This window comes from Onychomys torridus, chromosome 16, assembly GCF_903995425.1.
Source record: "Onychomys torridus chromosome 16, mOncTor1.1, whole genome shotgun sequence".
NCBI classification, from domain to species: domain Eukaryota; kingdom Metazoa; phylum Chordata; class Mammalia; order Rodentia; family Cricetidae; genus Onychomys; species Onychomys torridus.
Window position 1 is genome coordinate 31378206 of NC_050458.1, and position 17794 is coordinate 31395999.

Sequence of the window (17794 nt, forward strand, 5' to 3'; positions counted from 1 at the left end):
CCATGGTCCCACCATTAACCTTAACAGAGCAGGGGCTCCTTACCTTAATGAGAGCTATGAGCTAAGTCTCCATGGATCCTTTCAAGTGTTGGTGCCTAAGGCTATTTATGCCTTTGCATGTGGTGCATTTCCCCTACCTGTCTTATTTATAATCTCCTGCTATTTATCATCAGAAATAACCAGTGTGTTAAAGTGCAGTGAAAAACTTTAAAATGAGATTTTTCAAAATATAATGTTCTACCCAAGTACTCATCAATAACAGCCCTTTCTTGTGCAATCAGTGGCAAGGTCCATCATCCCTTTCCAAATCCAATATGTGTACCAAAGAGCAATCTATGCTTCTCAAACAGTGACTTTGACTTGTTTTAGGATCTGACCCAATTTCCCTTTCCCAATGTTAATATGGATGTGAAGCTGCTGAACCCCTACCCTATCTTTCTAGCATTAAAATGCTCCCTTCACAGAGAGGCCAAAGCAAAGGTTTTTTCCCATGGTTAAAAACTCATAAGGCTTAAAGTTTCCCAGTTCTTTTCATTAAAACCCTAGGGCAAACATTTGTGATTTACTCTCATATCCATCAACACATTGCTTGTCTAAGCAAGAAGACAAGGGCTATTCAAAGATGGCCCATAGTAGACTACAGACAAAAGCCAAGAGTAAATGTTCAGAGATTCAAAGGAATTTTATATAGTAACAATATCCTAACACAAAAGCATATTTTTAGTGGTCCTTTTTGTATGTAACGGTATTGGTCCAGCGAGATGAAGTGGGGGGACTAGTCTTTTACTACAATAACTTGAAAGGCACTGAGAAGAAGCACACACCCAGTTGTAACATTGTGGAATGTTTTCATATCATGGTGGTGCAAATGTGATAGTTAACTAACTCAATATATGCTCATTAGACATTGTGTAAAGTGATAGGAACTGTGGATTCAGATTGCATGGTTTGAAATCCTGTTTCTGCACTTACCAATTCAGTAACCTTATCCAAACTCCTTAATTATTCTTAGACTGTACCTGTAAAATGGGTACAAAGAAAGACGGTGTTCCTATGAGCACAATGCTCATTCATATGCATATACCATGGAAAAAGATAGAATATAGAGAAAGATACTACATATGGAGTAAGGTTAAAAAAAAAAAAGAACTCGTGGTGAGTGGGGGGTTATATGCAGAATTCTAAGAAGATCTGTGCTCTAAGGGCACAAACAATATGTTCTAGGAAGGACCTAAGAAACAAGAGAAACAGATATGGCAAAGCTAGATGCCAGGGAACTTCAAAAGGTACTCACAGAGGCTTCCAGATTCACTGAGAAATAGTGACCCAATACATCTCCAGAACAAGCATCACACTGCATTCTATGAATGCCATGTACCCCTTGCTACTCTTCCTGTTTCTGTGATAAAATACTCAGACAAAAGCAACTCGAGGAAGAAAGGTTTTATTTGGCTCCATTCTAGGATACAACCCACTGTGGTAGGGAAACTATAACCACAGAAGGTTAACATCACACCAGCAGTCAGAAGTAGAGACTGATGGCTGCTTATACTCAGCTTGCTGTCTCGTTTTTGGTCCTGTTTTGTTGTTGTTGTGGTGGTGGCATTTTTTGTTTATTTTCAAGATAGGGTTTCTCTGTGTAACAGTTATGGCTGTCCTAGAACTCACTTTGTAGACCAGGCTGGCCTCAACCTCAGAGAAATCTGCTTGCCTCTGCCTCCCAAATGCTGGGATAAAAGGTATGCACCACCACAACCCAGCTTGCTTTCTCATTTATTTTATGTATATATAATCCAGAATCCAAGCCTGGAGAATAGTGCTACCCACAGTGGATGGATCTTCCCATTTCATTTAACCTCATCAAGATAATCCACTGGCATCTTTCCCAGCTGATTCTAGATCTCATCAATTTGACAATTGATATTAACCATTACAGTGTATATAATTCAAGATGATGGTGACAGACATAACCAACTCTGACCAGAAGACCCTAGAGAGTCCCTGCAGCTTCACTGAACATCTGTTGTGCACAATACAGTGATTCAAGCACTTTTGTAGAGTCTCAGAGAGAAGGAATTGGCTCTAGTAGAAAAGACAATTCGAGAAGCACATGTGGATCGTGTGGATCCAGAACTTAAATGTATTCTTGTCATATTCCCCTCCAGACATTCCCCCACAGGTATTTTGATGCAGAGGGAAGATATTATATTGGAATGGATATTCCTACCACGTAAACCAAATAAGAAATTAAAGACTTATATAGAAAAGATCTCTGATTTGATTCAAAAAGGTAAATTAAGACTTCGTCAGTTGACAGGAATGGACCCAGCAGAAATTGTAGTACCTTTAATTAATGAGGAAATTTCGTCACTATGGAAAGATAATGAATACTGGCAGAGAGCCTGCAGTAACTTTTTGGGAGAGATTAACAACCATTATCCCAAAAGCAAGAGAATAGAATTCATAAAGAAGACTGAATGGGTCCTTCCTCACATTGTATGACACAAGCCAATTTCTGGAGTCCTCACATTCTATACTGATGCAAATAAATCAGGGAAAGCAGGATACAAATCAGGAGACTTAAGTAAAGTAGTACAAAGTCCATACAGCTCTGTACAAAAGGCAGAACTGTATGCCATTCTTATGGTACTGATGGACTTCACAGAACCCCTCAATATAGTCACTGACTCTCAATATGCAGAGAGAGTTGTTTTACACATTGAAACTGCTGAATTTATTCCTGATAATACAGAATTAACTTCATTATTCATACAATTGCAGGAAATCATCAGAAAAAGGGAACATCCTATATATATAACACATATCAGATCCCATACAGGTCTGCCAGGACCTCTAGCACAAGGTAATGATGAGATTGATCAGTTACTAATAGGTAATGTGCTAGAAGCCTCAGAATTTCATAAGAAACACCATGTAAATAGCAAAAGTTTGAAGAAGGATTTCTCCATTACTTGGCAACAAGCTAAGGATATTGTGAAAAAATGCCCTACTTGTTCCTTCTATAACCAAACTCCATTACCTGCAGGAAGCAATCCAAAGGGTATACAAAGAAATGAAATTTGGCAGATGGATGTGTTTCATTTTGCAGAATTTGGAAGATTAAAGTATGTACACCATACCATTGACACCTATTCAGGATTTCAGTGGGCAACTCCTATGAGTTCTGAAAAGGCTGATTCTGTGATTACACACCTATTAGAAGTTATGGCCATCATGGGAATACCTGTACAAATTAAGACAGACAATGCCCCAGCATATGTCTCCAATAAAATGAGACAGTTCTTTGCTTATTACAATATAAAGCATGTTACAGGTATACCACACAATCCCACAGGCCAAGCAGTCATAGAAAGATCCAATCGAACTTTAAAGGATATGCTAAATAAACAGCAACAGGTAACAATGACTCCTAGAAATAGATTGCATAGTGCTTTATTAACCTTGAATTTTCTCAATGCTGATGAGAAAGGAACAACAGCTGCGGAGAGACATTGGACGGCAGACAAAACTCCTGAGCTAAACCAACCGGTTTATTTCAAAGATGTGTTGACCTCAGAATGGAAACCTGGATATGTCCTACGTTGGGGGAGGGGTTTTGCTTTTGTTTCCACAGGAGAAGAAAAGCTATGGATACCAACAAAATTAATAAAAATTCGATTCAAACAGGAGAAACCCCTTGATGAGGAGAAGTAAAAGATCATCCACCAATGTGACATCTCTTCAGGTTGTAAGAAAAATTTAACAATCAAAGGTTGGGGTAGGGTTCTGTTTTTGTCTTTCCAGGATAATGGAAATACCCATCTTCCAGAAATCATAAGGCCTTGGATATCCAGATGTTTACAGCAGAAAGAAAGAATCTATTGGTACCAATCTACACAGGGTAAGATATCACTGTCTAACATCTATATCTCTATCAATCTAGAATAGTTGTGGTTCCAATTTAATTATAAACCAAGCTGGATTTGGAGATGGAACTGGCTCACTCCTTCTCTAAACCCAAGCATATTGATAAAAGAAAAGGTTGAGAGATTCTTCAGTCCCATATCAGAAGAGCCCTCTGGTGTGAGACAGAAGGAAACCAATTATAAGGGACCATTATCTTCAAGATTCTAATTCTCTCCATGCTTACTCTTGATTTCTTGGAATCCTTTCTTACATGTCATGACATCTTTAAATCCAAACCTTCCATTCTGATAAAAAAATAAGTTTTTTCCAATAGCAATCTCTGAAGTCTCCAGAAGGAAGATGGGGCCTCAACAACAACAACTCTACCCAATCCAGAATGATGCCATGGTAATCATCATCATATTACACTTCTTGCCAAAATTTCAGACAATCTTACCCATTACTCTGAGAGTTGCTGCAGAATCTACAGTTAGTCTAACTGAGATTTAACTATCTGAGCTTTCTCACAATACCCAACAGAGATACCATCGCTTCCTAAACAGCAGGAAGCAATTCTAAGAAAACGACGCCCCTTCTCCCTAAGGTTTCATATTTCTCAGGGTTATGGATAATGGTTCTAGGGTTGGGGGTGGAAGAAACTGTTAAACTCAGTACTCTCCTTAAGGAAAGAAAATATGTCTCAAAAAAAAAAAAAAGGGAAAAGAAGAAATGGAATGGATAGGTATAAGATATTATGGTAGACTGTCATATACATTAGTAAACAAATTTAGTAATATACCAGCCTTTGCACTGTTATGAATTCTTATATGTTGATACAAATATAAACTTTTTACATTCCTATTTAAGATAATTTGTATATTGATACAAATACAGAACGATGTTTGTTATATTGTACATATATTTTTACTCTTATGTGAAATATTTGTATATTGACACAAATGTGAATTTATATCTGTCATACTGTATGTATGTTTTACTTCTGTTTAAGATATTCTGTATACTGATATATATTTAGGATTATTATCATATTGCATATTGCACTATACATTCCTACCTCTGTTAAAGATATTTTGTGTATTGTCACAATTTAAAGTCATTGTCCTTTTACTGTGCATTTGCTTACAGACTGTTTGCCTTATTTATAGGAAGCTTAGTCCTTAGGTTGTTTAGGTAGACAAGACTTACATAGTTATTGTCACCTATGCTTGTCATCTCTATAATTATGTTAGTTAGGTCATCCAGATTAATAAATACATAGGTCAGATGGACAGGTAATCTTCAAACACTTCATGGACCTAGAGAACATGGCATTTAAATAACTTAGAATTCTGTTGACGTGAGACACAATTGCTCCTGGCAGCACCAATTTGTTCCCGAGAGAATGTTGGGCTTCTAAGACATTTCTATTTGTAAGTTTGTCTTCTTGGCACAAAATGGCCTACTGGGCAAAGAACTGCCCTTGCCTCAACTGCTGACAGTACAAATACTGTCCTTTCTGGACAAGCGGGACACAAGGAAAGCGACCACTATACTTTGCCAAGACAGGGTAAGATGGTCTTTCAGAATTCCTGCTTCTGAAAATGGTCTGTCAGATACTCTAGGCCTGTAGCCAATTTGAATGCACCAACGATGCTGAGAAACATTAGGTGACTGTCCAGGCTGCTAGCTGTCTCTGTCTACTCTTGCAAGACTCCCAAAAGTTGCTTGCGTCCTTCTCCCATTTCTCAGGTATTATTATATTCCTTCTCAGGTCTTTGATGAGGTTGGAGATTAGCAGTTATAGTTACAACTTAGTATATATACATATATAATATCTTAGATAGGATATATTAAGTATTAGACTCAGGTTCTTTAGGATAGGACACCTTTTGGAATGATCTTTGTAACACGCCACCTACCCATGCCCTAGACTTCCCTGGATTTTACTATGTGTTTTTTGCTTGATATTGTTTGTACTTATTGTAATTCCAACTTATCTAGGTCATTATCCCTCATTACTCCTAGACAATATTTGATAAGCATCTCTTTGTATATAGTCTTGTATTAGGTTAGAGCTTTCTTATTTAGACAAAAGGGGGAGATGTAGTGGGTAGCCATCCCAGCATTGGCCTGGAAGTTCCAACCCCCACTGAGGCTTCGGTAATGGTCACGCCCACAAGGCGGGGCAGAGGAGGAAGCGGAAGACGAAGGATCGGGAGGAGGTCTCTCTCTTGGTTCCCGGACCCTGGACGCAGGAGGTAGACGGAGCAGAGTTCTCCAGAGAACACCGCCGGACTGCGCTATACCCTTGCCAGACCCTGTAACCTACCCCTTCATTTGTAAGTTACCCCACAAAATAAACCTCCCTTTTAACTACGTGGAGTGGCCTTAATAATTTAACCAATAACCCTATCTAAGGATGGGGAAAAGCAAGAAAATATTGTCCTCTAAAACAAAGCCTGCTATGTGTATGTTCAATAAATATCAGCTAATTAATGTATGACAAATGGGATGAATAAGTAAAGAACATATTTATGTAGTCCACCATAAGAAATATATGCAGATAGCTAATAAAAGAGTTGAAGGAAGTGGAGAATTACAGGGAACAGGAACAAATACATAGTCACCTCTATGTAACCATTTTGGATTTGGGTATTTTTGATTTTATGGTGTGTGGAGATGCCATTTTAAATCCCTTAGTTATTCTAATGAACAAATGGGCTGTTTCTGTATATGAAGCAACCCTCAGATTCAAAGCAGAAGTTCTAAGAGGTACCCAGTAGAAAATAGACTATGTATGAGTCTGAACCTTAAATTATAAACATGATGTAGGAAAAGAAGCTAGGCCTTTCAGACATGAAAAACTAGTCCCAAATTCACTACCCATCATTTGTTGGTGTTTCTGTTCAACTTCCTTACCAGCAGGACAGCAGAATTGTAGCAAATATGTGTCATTTAAAAATTGCATGAAAACATGTCTAAAAAGGCTCAGCTCAGTGGCTGATTTGTAGTAAGTCCCCAATGTATGATGGCTTTAATGTCAAAGAAGAAAGTTGTGATACGAGGCAGGAAAAGAGGAAGATGAAGAGGAGCACAGATTGGAGGAGGAGGGAGCTGGGTGGACTGAATAATATTCTCTACATCCATGTACTTTTCACATGCCTGGCACGGAAAAGCATCTCAACACCTGTTAGTTGTTTCTTTCTTCCTCATTGTAGAGCATACAAGACATCACTGCTGAGACTGAGGTCTCCAAAGCAAAGAAACAAACTTGTCAGGGTTCTGAGACAGAAACAAGGGCACCACCTACTGTCCAGAATAAGCATGGCCCTTCTTGCCTCCTGCAGGGTAGTCCTCTGCAGTAGCTCTGACTTGGCAATAGAGCCAAGAGCGGGTGTGGAAAAGGTCAGGAGCAGGAAGATGCCTTGCAGAACATCCCCTCTAAGACACTCTGCTCCTTCCCTCCCTACCCCTACCCTTCCTAGATTGCAAGGGAAGGTGCTGATTGTTCAACAATCACTTGCACTTTCCAGATTAAGAGTGAGAGAGGAGTTATAAGAAAAACAGAAATCAGGTCCAGCAGATGCTGGAACTCTGCTTCCAGTCTCCCCTCCGTCTGCTCCCCCAGCCATGTCATTACACAATGTGACCTTTAGGCTTCCTGGGCTGTTCTCCATTCTGAGACTGCACTTCCTTGCTCCTTCCACCTTTTGCTGGTGAAGTTCCATGTATCTTTTCTGGTTTTGTTCTCTTTTCTTTCTTTTGAACCAATGTTCAGTGTCTATGATGTCTAGGACCCCAGGAGGACTCTATTTGGTGCTGTCTGAGACTTCTTGTTCTAATTTGTGAGATAACTCATTCTGAGAGGTTCAGCATAGAGCCATATCTCCTAAGAGTACCCCCTCAGTCAGCCCACACCCTGTACAGGTTCAGTGTGCCTTTATTGTTTCCACAGTGTCTCTTCTTTGGAATTGTTCGTTCATGTTCATTGCTCATCCACAGACTGTGATCTCTGGAGTTATCAGGGGAATTCTGTATCATTTATCACCTTACACGGCATAAAACCACTATTGGTAGTGTAATGTAATTGATTCATTAATTAAGTCATTGACAAACCAGTGCATTAATGAAGCAACCTGTTCTAATCATGTTTGTGTCACTTACCAGTGATTGATTTCTTGCCAGTCTCTGCATTTCTCCTCTGCAAAATATCAAAGTACCAACATATACTTCTGGAGATACAGACGTGAACAAAACAAAGCTTCCGTCCTAGGAATTTACAGCCTAATGTGATACAAGGGGACATAAAATTAATAAAGAATGAAGTACAACTCAGGATAATTTCAGAAACATGGAGAATGAACTTTTATATCAATCTGGATTGTGAATTTGACAAGTAAATATGTAGAAAGACAGCAGCTGAGTGTATGCAAGGCAATAAAGGCCAGGTGGAAGGCACAATGGATGCTTACTGTGGGGCCTGCCAATGGAAAATAAGAAAATAGGCCACCCTGGCTTGTACATGGGTTAGTACTCCTACCTTAGGAAGATTTTTATATTTCCACACAATTTCTCTTGCATTTGCTCTCCTGGGAATAAAACATGCCAAGTCCCTGCTAAGTGCACACACTAACTGAAAGCTCTTCCACTATCTACATCTGACATGTCCTTTCTGCGTGTCCACTGGGCTGAACATCAGTCAGGTATCTATAGATCTCCTTTGTTTCTTCTCACTTGACTGAGGAGACTGAGAAATCTGCTTCTTAGTTCTTCCCTTTTGGTTTATATTATCAATACTTTGGGCCCTTAAGATAATTTCCCCCTAATGGAAGGTGATTCCAGAGTAGTGGGAGCCAGTGATGAAGAGACATCATCAAATTCCCATTGTAACTTTGAAAAGGTCACCCCTGCTGCAGCATGAACAGTGCATTGGAGGGAACAGGCTGAACAGAGGAAAATCTGTTTAAAAAGCTATTACATGAAGCCAGTGGGTGAGAACAGTGGCCTACACTCAAGCAACAACAGACTGTATAGGCAGAATATCATGTGGCAGAGGCTATTGGTCTTGGCAGCTAATTAGTATGGATCCCTACCCAAGAGGGAGGGTTCCTCAGCATAAATTCTGGCTGTCACTTTGGCAACTAGAGTTTGCTGATGTCACAGTCTGTCATAGACAAAAGGAGCATAAACGAGGTAGGAAATGATTATGTGTTTTTACCATGTCTTGAGCCAGCTTACAATCTGTTAAGAGAGCAATCAACAAGGAAATTAAGAAATTCATTTTTTTTATGTAGTGGATAAAGCTTGCTAGTTAAATGAGAGACATCTTAAATCAGGGTATAATTAGTTGCAAAGAGATATATTTGAAACTGATGATGTGTCCAAAAGATACTGAAGGCACATACTTCAGAGAATGACAAAACTTAAGAGGGGAACACTCAACATGGGGTACGTGTGAGTTTGTGGACTGAGTGCTGGACAGAGTGAGCGGTAGCTTTCCTGTGAGTTCTGTAGAAAGTGTGGTTTAAAGAGTCACTGGAGCTTGTGTTCACACCCAGGAACAGGCTTTATTGATGAGCTTTATGCTGAATCAAGTTACACATATGAAACAGAAAATTAATGCTTAACTTGTATTCTGAAGAGTGCATGTGATGGTACAGAGTAGACATTCACTATGTGTTCTTTGCTTTCTACTACTCCCTTTGAGTCCCTACCCATCTAACTAACCCAAAGGAAACAACAGAGCTCACTAATCATATCATGTGGCAGCTGATCACTATGTAATTGGCACAAAGATTCTTTGAGTCCAAATTACAAAAGGAAAGCATTATGAACTGAATGTGGGAGACAACTGTGATGTTGAACATTGAACATCAGTGCTGGAGAGATGGCTCAGTGGTTAAGAGCGCTAGCTGCTCTTCCAGAGGTCCTGAGTTCAATTTGCAGCAACCACATGGTGGCTCACAACCATCTGATGCCCTCTTCTGACCTGCAAGCATATATGTAGGCAGAACACTGTACATATAATAAATAAATAAATCTTTAAAACAAAAGAAAATGGAACATCATGAATATGCTAGAGAAAATGCAAATGATTTACAGGTATGCCAATGCCACAAAAACACAATCACGGGCTAGAGAGATGGCTCAGCAGTTAAGAGCACTGGCTGTTCTTCCAGAGGTAATGAGTTCAATTCCCAACAACCACATGGTGGCTCACAACCATCCATGATGAGATCTGGTGCCCTCTTCGGGCCTGCAAGCATGCATGTCAGCAGAACACTATATACATAATAAATAAATCTTAAAAAAACAAACAAAAAAACAAAACAAACAAACAAACAAAAACCCACAATCACTCTCCTCGATGGTTTCTGGTCTATCCTGGTTCCCACACCTTAGCCAGTAGTTCCAGGTACAATTTAATCCATATCCACATCCATTTCCATTGATTTCCTGGGCCTGTGCATCCTGCTTCCATGAAACTCTAACTTTAGCTGCCGCTGTTGCAGCCCTGAAAGCTACGCTCTTTCTTCCACTGGAAAAAAAAATTATGTTATGTTATTGTTCTTGCTTATAAACCCCATGTTATCACTGATGCAGCATGGTTTTTATTATACATTGTTTCTTTGTCTCCCTTTAAAAAGTATGATGATGATGATGATGATGATGATGATGATGATGATGGTGATAGATAGGTAGATAGACAGACAGACAGATGGATAGACAGTCAGCTCTCAATATCAAATGAACCCTTCACACATAGGTTCCATCAATGGCTAATAGAAAATGTTTGAAAAATATTCCATCTGTACTGAACATAACCTTTCTTTTCTCAGTATTTCTAAAATAATGCAATAAAAATTATCTGCATTCTATTGGGCATCATAAGTGACCTGGAGATAATTTAACATGCATTAAAACACAGCCATTTTCACTGAAGAGACTCTGCAGATTTGACTACATGTGAAGAACAGTAGAACTAATGTACTGTGTATACCAAAGGATGCCCATACTCATTCTGTTAATTCTATTTTTCCCATGTCTACACATTTTCCCTCCAATCTCTCTGCTGATGAGCTACCAGTCTTGACTGTTTGAGGCACATCCTTTTATATAGATGTGCTTCATTAATAAATTAGATAATAACACACATGATCATGCCTACTTGTTCTGAGTCACTAACTTCCTCCCCCAGGCTCTGAACACTTCCATAATGTGTCCAAGGCTTACTCATTTTTGTTTCTCCAGGGTTTAGAACAATCTCCACATAATAGCTTTCCAAGTAATGTACATGGACCAGAACTGGAGCTTTTGAAGTAAAAAGCTATGAGGAATGTAGGCTGCCCATGCTCTCCCAGTGGATGATCCTACACCAATGCACATACTGGCAACACTAAGTACACTAGGAGCACATGAAATTGAGAGGGGAAAGTTGTGCAAGGGCTATGGATAAGTTGAAGGAGACATGTTGGAGGAATAAATATGATCAAGCTAAATTGTATAAAATTTTCAAGGAATTCACTACAATACTTTTAAGTTATCAGGTATGATGGAGATATTTTGAGGGATTGTCTGCCTTTGTCAGCTTCCTGAGCCACTCCATGAATTAGTTAGTATGCAGGGAAGGAAGGATAGTTACAAACCTGAGAATCTGTCAGAAGACTAGTAGGATCACATAGTTTGTTTGCTTTCTTTTCTTTTGTTTGTTTGTTTTTTCAATTTTTTCAGATATAGAATCTTCATCTCCTCTCTTAGGTTCCTAGCCCTAAACTCCTGATTTTCTACCAGAGACTCTGCAGCTTCCAAATCATTGTGGGAAACAACTGGAGCAATCCCTAGCAGTCCGTGTGATTCAAGACCAATGTTCCAGCTCCCTTGCCTTCTGTTCTAGGTCATCATAGATTGGCTGAATTGGTTGTAGGCTATATTTCACAGGAATGTGTGTGTGTGCGTGTGTGTGTGTGTGTGTGTGTGTGTGTGTGTGTGTAGCTATGTGTACAGCCTTTGCTTAGCTCCTCTTTTCTTCCACTCATTTCTACTCAGGGACTTATTTTGCTCCCTCTAGCATGAAGCTTCACTTGTGCACACTGCTTTACCTGTACATTCAGCCTTTGTGGCACCATCAGGACTGCCTCATTTCTCTCCACAGCCTGCCGCACACACCTCAGCTCCAGTCTTTAACTTACTGTTTCAGATTTCTGGCAGTAAAAAAAAAAAAATCACACTGACTCAGTTCTCCTTTCTTCTCAGAGTCACATATCTGACCTTTACCTATCTTGATCTGGTCATCAACGTGGTGAGGAGGAAGCAAGATGATGGTACAGACTCCCTGGAAAGGTTCAGGCATCACCTGGATTTGCACAGAACAGATCGTTTTTGTAGAATCTATTCTTAATTAGCTCACAGGAATTCATGCAAAAGTACCTACCTGAATCTGATTTTGTAAGAAATGAGATGTTGGTAAGGGCAGTTCCATCATACACACTGTGACACTGGACTCGTGGCATTGACCTTCTGAGTTTATATATACAGTGTACAGTGGAGCAGGATGCTTATCTTATGAGACTGTTGTGGGGCTGAATAAAGAGATGCCAAGTCATGGTGGTAAGCAATAGTGGTTTCTGGGCCCATCAGACTTGTTTCTCCGCTCCACAGGCAGGAGATGGAGGGAACCACTTACTCTCTAATACTTCTCCATACTGGAGCTGAGGTTATTGGTGAAATAACCCAGAGTCTGGGGCCAACTCTTCACAGTATGGAAAGGAACATCAGCTGATGAAGCCTGAAAAATTACTGACATGGAGACCCACAGGCCATTCTAGACTCACATTCCTATAAGAAAGCATCTGATTGGCTCAGCTTTCTTTCTCTTTGCTGTGGATTGCATGTTTCTGTTCCCAAAAATCCTTAAGTAGAAACCTAATCCCCAATATAATGATCTTGGGAAAGGAGGCCTTTGAGAGGTGATTAGGACATGATTGTAGACATCCCATGAATAGGATTAGCATCCTTCTAGAAGATTACCTATGAATCTGAAATTAGACCCTCAACAGACACCAAATCTGTCAGCATTATGATCTCAGATTTTACACCTCCAGACCTGTCAGAACTAAGTTTTTGTTACTAATAAGCCAATATTTTCTTTTCCAAACTCATCAATCAAGTCCTAAAAATAGTTGGAGTTGGTGAAAAGGCTTAGGGAACTCCAGTTTAATCACTGTGGAGACGCTGGAGCTGTAGAGCCAATGACAGAAAGCAAAACACTGTCTCATGCCACAGGCAGGCAATGTAGTGTGACAGGGCTTTGAAAAGGATAGGAGCTCATTATTTTCCTGAATGCCTGTGAACTTGATGACCTTCTGCAGCATCACACACTGAGAGAGGTGATTGTAAGAAAGAGTCTTGCCCACTAGGATCTTGCAGTCTAAATGAGAAAGAAGACAATGGATAATTAAGAGCTTCATTTTATGATACAGATATCAGATGTAAAATGGCAAAGTGGAACACCTCTAAGGCCAGAGAGAAAGAAAATTCCAAGAGACAAATAGAAATGTTGTAAAAAAAATAATTTGGAAAAAATTGATTTTGAGGCTAGACTCAAAAGTGATTTTCTATTCCATTTCCTGAGCTGTCTCAAACCCATAACAAAAATAGACCAATTTATAATGCTATTGATTGCTTGGTGTATAGTGCTAAGAATATAAAATGGAAGGAGAGTATATTCCATTTTGACAAATGCAGACATAATAAGGGAAATTCACTCATCATTCCTCCACTGCTCCCTCTGGATTTTTTCTGTTCTCTCTGACTCCCTACCTTGACAAACAATTTAGTTTTATCCTCACGAATGAAGCAATTTGTATGATTTGCGTCTGGCTTTGTTTGTGTATTACTGGAAAATGTCCTTTGCCTCCACTGTCAATTATCTTCAACAACATGGTGAAGATTCATTTCAAAATAAATTTAAGAAAAATGTATCAGAGTGGAAAAATTCCGTATAGAACTAGAAGATAGAATTATAGCATAAATTAACATTCTCACTAATCTAGTTCAGGCTCTTTGCCCATGTATAATCCAAAATCAAACCCTCTCTTACCTGGATGAAAGGGTCGCACTCTGGTTACACACCAGCATTTAGGTCTTGCCGGCACTCTGCCTCTCACCTCCGTTTTATGTTCTTCCTCAGGCAAGCATTTCAATCTTACGGTATACTGATTTCCTGCAGAGAGTGGCAAGATTTTTGTTTTAACAAATGGGTCTCCAATGTAGCAAAAGCAAAGAGCATGGGCATGACACCTTCAAAAAATATAAATGTTCCATAGCTTTAAGTGCCTCGTGTGTGTGTGTGTGTGTGTGTGTGTGTGTGTGTGTGCACACTCTTGATACACAGAAGCTTATTCAAAGCTCCTATTGAAAGAAGTATCTTGTCCAAGAAGAAAGATTCTGGCCTTACTTTTCCCAATTAAAACCCAAGATTTCCATGTTATATCCTAGGCATTTAGTACCCTAATACTCACTAAGCCTTCAAAACAACTCAACTGAAGTACATAAGATAACTGTCACCATATCATAGATGAGAAAACTAAGGCATGGAGAATTTAAGGGAATTTCTAAAGTCAAAGAGATGGAATATTTTGAAGATGATGTGTGAACATGATGGATTAAATACAGAGCTCAAACTCTTAGCCCTTCATTTTAGCTGGAGACATTTTGGGGAGCACCCTAAATGCCAAATTCAAGGGGATTATCATAAAAAGGAATATCTAACACATGATCAAAAACAATAATATGTGATTTCAGTCCCTTGTCATGCAACAAAATTCTGCAGGGGGAAATCATTTCAAGGAAATGTGTAATGTAGTTCTTTAAAAAAAAAAAAGTGAATAGGACTAATAGAGGACACATATGGCAGTGGAGAAGAGGAAAGGTCAGTCTCCACAGGGCCTGCCCATTGACAACAGGTAAAGGTCTGGATATCTAGGGCCACACCATCAAAGAACAACCACACAGCCTGGAGCTTCATAGACCCTTAGAGCAGGAGGAAGAGGAAGAGGAAGAAAAGGGGGAAACAATCCAAACTCACAAACACATTTTTGCAATTTCAACCTAAAACTCATATATAAGCACATCTAACAATATGTTTATGGAAGAATTGCTACCTTTTCTGTGTGTGATAGATTCTGACAATTCTGTTTTTACCTCTCCTAAAATAAATTAATTCTCAGAGACACTAATGAACCACAATATGTAGTTTGTGAAGAACAAAAAGCTACTTGGGAGGACATCTCCTTCAACCCCCTATGCAAGGCCCATGAAAATTCTGATGCCTGCCACCTTAGCATCATCTTTAAAAATAACAATGGCATTTAAGAAAGCTGAGCTTAGCAATATAATAAGAACAGAATTCATGGTAATTTTTTACCATCTGAACACTTACTATGTACCAAATCCAGCACCTATGTTCCAGGTATGTATACGATTTAATTATTACAACTTGCCCTTTAGATTGTTATGTTTCATTGAACTGAGGGAACTGGAAGATGTGGGCCTGAGCTGTTTTCAGTTAGCTTGTCAGTCATTACCTAGTGCATCTATCCCATTGGGCTTCCAGTTGTTTGTAGTGAAGGGGATGCTGGGATTATATCATTTGTTTTCATTTCCCTTGAGATTTCATTTGAGCCTGGCACATAAGTCTTGTTTCCTGCAATAAGATGTTCATAGTTGTACAGATTTAGAATCGGTCCTAGATGACATTATGAAGAAAGTGTCCCTGAAACTGAGTCTTTATGAAGTTCTCTATTCCATCCTCAGATGGCAAAACGCTATACACCAGGACATCATCACCCTCTTGTCCACAACTAAATAAAGCTGCCAAGAAAGGGAGTTTTCATTTGGGCAACTTGTGTTGAAAGATCTAAAACTTACCTATATATCTTCGGACAAATCTCAATCACAAACTCATATATGGAGACATATCTGGTACAAACCCCTGGGCGGCCATATTGTCACATGGGCAAAGTCATGATTGTGTTAGAAAAGAAAGGGGCTATGGTGTTATGCAGTGGCTGCTGCATCAAAACATGGCCTCCTTGCCAGCCATGCATCCTCTCATCTGCCTTCAAGTTTGACCTCTTAGTCAAATTCACTGACCTTTCTTGTTTGTTTATTTTTCTAACTTTGATATATCATGATTTTCCAGTCTTAAAGTCTTTATTCTTGCTTTTTATCTTTTCCTAAAACATATACCCTTTCATGCCTGCAAAGCCCTTTATTTCCCTAAATTTTATATTAAGTATCCTCTCTTTCAGTAAACCATGTTCAGTTGTTGGGTCAGTACTCTTACGTGATACCTATCTGGCTGAATTTAGAGCAATGACTATAGTTTCTATTTTATCTCCCCAGTTCCCCTTTGTGGTTTTTGAAAAAATAAGAATTATTAAGTAGAAGGGGCATTGTGTTTTAATATTACCCATTTCAAGTATATTTGATCAACTTTATTAAAATTTCATGAACCACAAAACAAAATTAGAAACTTTATCCCGATTTCACTCAATTGGGATTCAGAAAGATTTATTTATATATCCAAAGCCACATAGAGTATAGAAAAGACAAAATTCTAATCCTGGTCAAATTCCAAAGCCCAGGGATTTTCCATTCCACCATATGCTACCAAGTAAAAGATACTTCAGCTTTTAGCCTCACCTGGCTCTAGTAGGGCTATGACCTAGAGCAGATAATTTTCTGTAGCAAATGAGACTGTGAATATACAGTCACTATCAGAGACAACCTGTTCTGTAGCTGTACCTTGGGAGCAGCTCTGAGCAATACATGAACAAGTGAGCTTGGAGACTTCTAATAAAACTTTATTTGAAAAAGCAAGAGACAAACAGAATTTGGTTCACAGACCATGTTTCCTTGACCTGCTGCTCACTTGTAACATTTCAGTTTCCCATAGCTAACTTTTGATCGTTCATCCATAAACTGTGGTCTAATGCATGGATTTAACAAGGCAACTCCATGTAGTGAAAAGGAGGTTTATTTTGGGGTAACTTACAGCCAGTAAAGGGGCTGGTTACAGGATCCAGGAGAGGTGAGGTACAGTTCAGTGGGGTTCTCTGGAGAACTCTTGACTTGGTCTGCCATCCAGCATCCAGGATCATGAGGAACCAAGAGGGCCCCATGTCCAGATCTCATGTCTTAAAGGCTCCTGTCCCCCGAGTCACTCCACCAGGGGCAGGTCCTTGGTAGGTATGGTAGTTACCAGCTATCTCACTGGGGCAGTACTTCAAGGTCAAAGCTGGAACAGCTACCCATTCCAGTGGTCTATACTAGATACACACCACGATGACTTCGCTTTCTGGAGTTATTAATCATTGCTATGAAGCCAAGAAAATATGAAAGGAAGGCTAACATGTGAGGTTTCATCCAGAAAAAAAAGTGAAGATAAAAGGAGTGTGAAAAAATATTAGAGATAAAGTTGGTTCTAGTGACATCAACTCCTCATCCCAACTATTCAAGATGCTAATGCAGGAAAGCAAGCTGGAGGCTTGTATGAGAAACAGATTAAAGGACAGCACAGGCAACTTAGTAAGATTCCATCTCAAAATTAAAAACAAAAATAAAATGCAATGAATATTCAGGGTGTAGTTCAGTGTAGAACACTTGCCTAATCTCATGTGCAAGATCAAAAGCTCAATATTCAGTGTGCAAGAAAAGAAATTAAAGATCCCAGTGAGCAAGAGGAAAATGGTAGCCAGCAGAAACTAAAGTCAAAGTAAAGGAAAGTGTATATGCACTATCACACAACAATTGTTTGCTGTTTAATTTTATCCTATCAGACAATCTGTTTTTAGCATCCCACCATCTCTGAAAATGTAAGTTCACA